Here is an 8192-nt window from a genome sequence, read left to right as displayed (position 1 = left end):
GTAGTTTGGAGCTTCTGTTTTTTAGCAAACAGAACATGAGCTTTAATGTTGTGTTATCTTCCTTTTCTTCTTCTTTGCTTTTATTGGTTTCTTAAATGCTACTTTCATCAATTCAAAAAAAAAATGGTACTTTCATATTTTCAGATCGTGAGGTTTGATGTATTTATTGCGTCTACAGGGCTTTAATTTCGGTGATAAATTGAAGTTTGGTTTCAAAAAGGAAATTGCTTAAAGTTTGCTGAGGAATCGGATGTAATTATATTTCTCTTATTTGCGCTTCAGGCTTCAGCTGTTATGTTCATTGTGGAGCTTAGTGCCAGAGACCAAATGGAGAATGTTGGAAGAATTACATGCATAAATCATTCTCTTTCTGCAACATGTGAAACACAACTGTATCATTGACAGTATATCATTTGATGAATTTTGAATTGCAAAGAATGGAAAAACAGGAAAACAAACGTAATGATTTTGTTCAAAATTTTTGGTGTGGAAAGATGTAGTGTGAATGCTACATAAAATGGATTTGCTCATTTATAATGTGTGCATTTAATATCAATTCGAACTTATATGAAAGGAGCTTAACGATTCCTTAACAAATGGTTAAATTAAATATTTAAAATATTTATATTAAATTATGCGTAGTGTATATAAAGAATATATAAATTTAATTTAATGGCTATTAAACTCCAGTATATAATAGTTACACACTTAATAATATAAAGGGTCTTAGAACAGGTCTTAATCAAACTTAAGGTATAATATTAAAACTCAGAGTTGAGCATGAGCTTTGAGCTCGGTTGGTCGGGCAAAAACTGACCTGGGCAAGAATTTCCCATGGTGGTAGATTGATTTTAAAAGCCTAAGTTCAACTGACCTCTCAATATTTATAAATCAAGAAAGGAAAGTAAAAATGTGGGCATCCCCAACTCCTAGTACTAAGAAAGTATAGATAACACACCATACCAAACAGCTAAATTAAGACATAGGGACAGCTAATGATCCCTTGGGAGTTAGGAACCTGTCTTAATGGCCTAAATAGTGAAGCTAGGCAGGGCCTATTGGTTGAGATGTTGAAGCCGGGCTGTGAACTTTTTCCACATTAACCCAATATTTACTACCCTTAAATAAGATAATTTGTCTCATGCCTAATTTGTCTCATGCCTCGAACTTGTACCTTATCAGCTGCATCGTCTCGCCTTGTATAGAAGATTACCGCATCACCAGCACGAAGCCCGAACTCTTGCACGAATGGATGCCACGAGGCTGGGGGAATTGTAGGTTTAGCGTATTTACTAGGGTGGCAATTTTGGACACGACCCGCGAACACAACACGAAAATATAAGGTTTGAGTTAAGCTTATTCGTGTTCGTATAGAATTCGTATCAACCCATTTATGACACGGTTATAATCGTATCGTGTCACGGGTTAACCCGCTAACCCGACTTGACACATTTATGACACGATTTGATATTCGTGTCACGTGTTGACCCGTGACCCACTAACCCATTTGACCCACTATGACCCATGAATCCACTTATGTAGCGTGTTAAATGGATTAAATCGTGTCAAACCGTGTTAAATGAGTTATTACGTGTTAAATGGGTCGTGTCGTATTGAATACACCTAATACAATTTAATATTAATCGTGTCGTGTCGTGTAACCCGTATAATAGAAGGGTCGTGTTCGTGTTTAAATTTTTGACACGATTAACAAATCGTGTAATATCCGTGTCGACCTTAATCGTATTCGTGTCGCGTATTGACACGACACGAACACGACCCATCAACCCGAATTGCCACTCTTAGAAGGGTCGTGTTCGTGTTTAAATTTTTGACACAATTTATTAATCGTGTCGTGTTTTTGTCGACCTTAATCGTATTCGTGTCGTGTGTTGACACGTCACGAACACGACCCATCAACCCGAATTGCCAACCCTAGTATTTACTGGTACGTGTGGCTAGGGGAAACTCCCATCGCCTTCCATTCTTATCGAATGAAATGATGAAGTCACTCACAATCCCATTATCTTGAGTACTTCACTTGGAACAATCAATTGATTCTCAAGATCTGTTTTATTAAGCAGCTTGCTAAACAGTACGTCAGTGTTCGGATCATTGATCGGGATGACGTCCTTCATTTTTTTATTTGTCTTCAAGAACTTCAAAACTGATTTCCATGCTTGAAGAAAGCTTTGCTGAAGAGCAAAAGATATGAACTAAACTTGCAACTCAAACCCTTTATTCATAATATAATATAGGGATGACCATGATCATCAATAATGTCCCTTTTTTTTATTATTATTTTTATTTTGATTTTTCACTTTCGACGTCCATATCAGAAACAAGCTAAAACCAGTGAATTTATGAAACTGCCTTCGAAAAAATAAAACCATTCTTTCTTGGTCATCAAAAGAAAACAAGACAAATGGACAAATTTCTGCGTGTGCATTATTTGTAATATAATGCAGGAATGATCAGGCGCAAAGAGCATTAGATAAGGCTTGAAAAACACAATGAAATCTAAAAAGAAAATAAAAATCATTAAATTAATTCTGAGAGCGATGGAGATATGGCTAGATTGAGATTCCTTGTACGTTGGCTAATGAGAAAGATACAACTATAATTAAATATTTCTGCAGCTTTTGTCATATTTATAATTATTCCATAAGTAGTGCTTAATGGATTTCATGTTGTTGTTTTAGAAGCTCTTTGTGGGTCAGTATTGGTTGAAGTTTTTGCCATCCTGATGGGAGTACTTTGACCTTTTGGCTCACTCTTACGTGGATCCTCTACTCTTAACTGGGAATGGCATTTTTTTATATAGCCAAAATGAATTAATGTCAATGAAATTCATCATTAACAAATAAAAATAGTATTTACAGAAAATCTTATGAGCACTTGACAATTGGGACTTGGGCCTTACACCAGGTTGTTTTTCATTTTTAATTGGTTTTTACCCATTATGGAGTTGTAAGCCTGGTTTCTGTGCATGATTGTGATTCAGCCTATCTTTATATACTTGTCTCCCGCCCAGTTTCAGATTTAAGCACAGCGTAAACGACTCCGTAGGCAACCAGGTCCAGATCTATCCAATTGATCCAATGAAGATTTGATTTGATCCACCAAAGGTTATCTAAGAAGAATAATATTCTCCAGTGTACTAAAAATGGGGTTCTTTCTCTTTCATTATGTTGAACGTCTTCTCTTCAAATTAACTGGGAAGAGTAGCCCTTATTGGCTCAGTGAAGGGTTGACAAGAGTTTAAATGGGATGGCCTGTGAAAAACACTCCACTAATAGTAGCTCAGCAATTTCAGTTATCCTTCCTCAACCCCATAAATCAACCGCCATTACCAGAAGCAGCGTTACAATTTCTCTTCCTTCCAGGCAAATAAGCATTCAATCATTTACCATTTATCAAAATATAAAGGAAGACATGAACTTCATTGAACAGATTGGGCGAAGAACTAAATGTATAAAAATCTCAAGCCAATCTACCTAAATATATACCCGCAAGTCCTCCCTAACCACCCACCCTCCACCTCATCTCCTCCCCACAAAAAATAAAAATAAAAATCTACAAACCTCTTTCAAACAACAGAAACAGATATATATATTTGAGTCTATATGTTTTTATGATACTACGGTAACCAAAACCCCTGCTATAGCCTACAGCATGAAGCATTATCATCATATGACAACTAAATCACAAATCACAATTCCACTAAAGACTCAATCGTCATGTTTCAGATAATGAACAATATAAGCTCCAACTGTTCAGCATTTACTCTGACACTTCAAATCAGGAAAATGTATGAAAATTAAAAAAAAAATAGAGTCAAAGAATTAGGTGTACAACTCTATTTGATACCCATACCGAGTTCCAAGTAAAATCATAAGCATCTAATTAATTACTAGCAGTCAATATTTTAATCCGTACTTCATAGTTTTACTAAATAACTTGCAGCAAATAATTAATAAGCATAATATGAGTTCCTTCCAGTAGTTTCAATCAACAAAAGGATAATACATGTTGCACTGTAATGTTCTATATAGGTCTGTACCAACCCATCATCATTATTCTTCTCCTCCGTCTTGTTAAATAGTCAAGAACAATAATGTGCACTTATGCACGTTCATGCAGGAATACAAGTAAAATTAACAGGCACGCATGAAAATTTAAAATGCATCGATAAGCTCTAGCATTCAGTGGCAAAATGCAAAAGGCTTTGCTATTAATTCTGAAAAATTAATGGAACTTAGCCCCTTAGTAAGACAAACAAGACAAACAAAACAGTAGTCAAACCAAGCACTAAAAGATTCCAGATTGATCAACGTCATGATCCCCAAACTTTTGTATCCATTGCAAGAGAGATACTCATAGATTCATTTCTAATATTTTTATTTTCTTTTTAGAGATAGATATTTTAATTTATGCAATCCATTGTGTTTGACAAATTAAAGTTGTGGTAGAAACCAGCTGTACTTGCATGTATATACCCAATTCCAATGCCCTCCATAGAAACATTAAAGCAGAGAAAAGTCCACCAATCATTCAACTTAAACCCCAACAATCGTCCAAGATGAGGATGTAGTGGTAGTTCTAACATTATTTAATAACTTGTCAACATCATAATTAAGCTTTAGAACCTTCATATATAGATTATGCCGACAAAAAGTTTGATCGATGGTGCGAATGTATACGAAGTTTCAAATTGCAAAACTCATATTTGACTGTGAAAGTGTTTTAGCAAAAAACATCATTCTCTTCTCTTAGGTAATTGGCTATGTAATTCATGACCGTGCACAAGATTAATAATTCTTGATTAATCAGAGAATAAGATCTCTTTGCAATGACCTACATTGTGTCTTATTACACGTTAATGTATATAAAATATATATTCTACACATGAATAAATAAAGCAGTTTGTTATATTATTATAATTAGTTGTATAACAGACAATATTATTGATAAATTTCCTTACGATTATTTGATTCAGTTTTTTTTTTTTTTTTTTTTTTTAATTTTTTTTTTTATAGTTGGAGAGAATCAGAGATAACCTTGGAAGGAAGCCCATAGAAATTGGAGCAGCGCATGCTGATTAACCTTTAATATAGCTTAAATATATTAATCAATATTTGATGTTAATTTTCATTTTTATTAATTTAAATAATATAAAAATAAATGAATTTATTTGTAAAACCATGATTATATATGTGTATATAAGGGGCAGGCCCCAAAGCTGATTTTTTTTGAATTTTTAATGTCAAAAATATAATTATGTTGTAAACCCCTATTTTGTGATGAGTATGTGCATTGATGCTGTGGGAAACCCGACGATGAAAAATTATATGACTGTAAGATATAATAAGAGGCATAGAGCTGAATTATTAATTCCGTGGCATTATCTTGAAAAAAAATAATAATATGTTTTTTTGGAAAGCGAATTTAATTAAATTTAAATAAAATTTTGTTTTGTTTAAATTTAATATAGGTAATAGTTAAATGTACCTAATTAAGTTTAATTGAGCCCCATGGGCCTAAAAAAATGCTAGTTAGGAATTTTAAATAAAACCTATTTAATTTATTTTTTAAAAATTAAAATAAGAAAATATCTTTTTCTCTATCCCTCTTTCCTATTGGTTGGAACACGTCACTCATATCCCAGTCTCACCCAAATTCTACTATCCCAGTTATTTAAGTTATCTGAACCTTATCACACTAGGACTTCAAACCCTACCACACCTCTTCCTCACTCCCTATTGGTGCCTCCCCATTTCCTTCTCTTTCTATTGGTTGAAACACCTCATCCATATCTCAGTCTCACCCAAATTCTGCAATTATAGTTGTTTAAGTTATCTGAACTTTATCACCCTAGGACTCCAAACCCTATCACACCTCTCTCCCAAAACCCTATAAATGCCCCACTAATAAAAAAAAAAAGAGGGGGTTGGAGGAAAAAGAAAAAAAAAAGAAATTAAAGAGAAAAATAGTCAAAATTCTTTCAGTTCTTCTTTCTTTCTAGCGATATTTCTTAAAGGTTAGTTTTTTTTTATTTTCTTTTCAAGATCTATGCCATGTAATGTTTAATTCTATATTCCTTGTTTTTAATTTATTTTATATGTTCATATAGATCATGTAATCATGTTTAATTTTAGGGGATAAACAATTTTGCACATATTCAGTTTTTGGTCTCTCATGTTTTTATTATTTTTTATTATTTTTTATTATTTTCTGAATCCTTAAAAATTTTAGGAAAATTATATTCCTATTCTTCACGAAATTCTATTAATTTTAGGCTCAAGAATCATTGAAAAAGCTTTTGTATTTTGTAAGTTATGGCTGTTTGAAGTTAGGGTTCCTGTAAAATCCGATTTGCAGGATACCCGACTTGTGGAGCCTATATCTCCCTTGTTTCTTAATATTTTTGTGTAAATCTGGTGTCTAAAATTAATTTCAGAATCTTATGAATCTTTTTCCATTGGTTTTGCATTCATATCTGTTGTGGTTAATGAGTTATGAATTTTACAAAAAAGTAGTATGATTCTGTCATTTAGAAAAGTTACGATTTATGTAGACCATTCAGCTAGGGTTTTGTTTGATTTATTAATTTTATGATCTTGTATGATATGTAAGCTGTCTTATGCAATTTTTTTTATGATTTTTAGGCATGTCTAACTATTTTTAAAAAATCAGATTTCTTGCTACCATCAATCTGCCAGAATTTGAAAATTGTATATTTATGCATGTTCTTGTATTTTCTTGGGTTTTAATTGATATTTGATCTATTTTTCTGTGTTATTTTAATTCAAGAAGTGTTATGAAGTGTTTGGATCATGTTAGAAAACTTAGACCATTAGGTAGTTGTAACTAATTAGGAATCTTAACCCTTTAGGAGACTAGAGTTAGAATCCAATGTAAATTGTTATTAATATTTTCTTTATTTATTTTATTTTCTTTAGTTTCTTTATTTTTTATTACAAACAAAATTGGTAAGTAGCCCTAAGGTAAGTACCAAAAAGGGCATTTGCGTGGAGCTTACACGGAGCTAAACGGGAGTAAGCCAGGATATCATTGTCATACTAGAAGAGAAGACCCTTTTTTAAGGGTAGCTTGCCCCAATGGCAACTGCATTTATCAACATGTAAGTAGCTCTAAACTCCTCGAATAACCATTGGCATGAAATTGTAGTAATAATAGAATTTTTATTTGATAAATTAAAATTAACTTTGTTTTTAATTTAACTTACTTTTGCATGTAATTAATTTAAATAAATACTTTGTAAATTAAAATTAATCTTGTTTATAAATTAAACTAACATTGGCATGTAAAATAAATTTAATTTAATACTTGGTAATTGTAAAATAAATTTGCATATTAGGAATCTTTATTAAGTTGTGATTGTTTAGGCCTTATGTGATATTAGAATAAATTACACATGTACATAATTAACTTAGTTCAATTATCCTTAGGGTAACTTGGTGAAAATTAATTAATTAGGTTAAATAGAAACGTAGGGTTATTTGAAATTGAATTTGTTTGTAAATTAAATTCTCAATAATAAATTAATTTTAGTCATCTGGTAAATATCATTTAAATAATTAGCAACCCCATAGATAGGAATTATTTGTGCATGAAAATTGTGTGTAAACAACAACCCTTTTATAAATTACTTGCGTGTGTAGGATTAGAATTGTATTTTTAGGATAAAGTTTAATACAGGAATAATAAACAAGACTTCTAGAAATATTAGTAGAGGACTGACACTCGAATCAACGAGGTTAGACCAGGCGTAAGGGGTGCCTAACACCTTCCCCTTACGTACTCACTATCCCGAACCTAGACATTAGGCTATGGTAATGACGGTTGTGAAAACTCTGCAAGAAGTAAGTTGCCATCCATAACCCTCGGAAGAAACACTGAATATGTCCCGGTTATTACCCGGGTGGCTACTCCTGTCTATCTATGCCTTTGTGGCATAAATCCTTAGTACCGTGGTAGTGTTATGGGAAGACGGTACTTACCAGTGCTTTGATTCTATTAGGATTGTATGAAGTGCATATCTAGGAAATGCCGTCTAAGGAGGTGGTACTTAAGTGAGACCATTGTGACTCCACCATCTTTCCTGGGCATTACCTGATGCATTTTATATAATTCTAATAGATGATATTTTGCCTCACGCCCCCTCCTCA

The sequence above is a fragment of the Hevea brasiliensis genome, chromosome 14 (assembly GCF_030052815.1).
Source record: "Hevea brasiliensis isolate MT/VB/25A 57/8 chromosome 14, ASM3005281v1, whole genome shotgun sequence".
NCBI classification, from domain to species: Eukaryota; Viridiplantae; Streptophyta; class Magnoliopsida; order Malpighiales; family Euphorbiaceae; genus Hevea; species Hevea brasiliensis.
Note: the sequence above shows the minus strand (reverse complement) of the source record.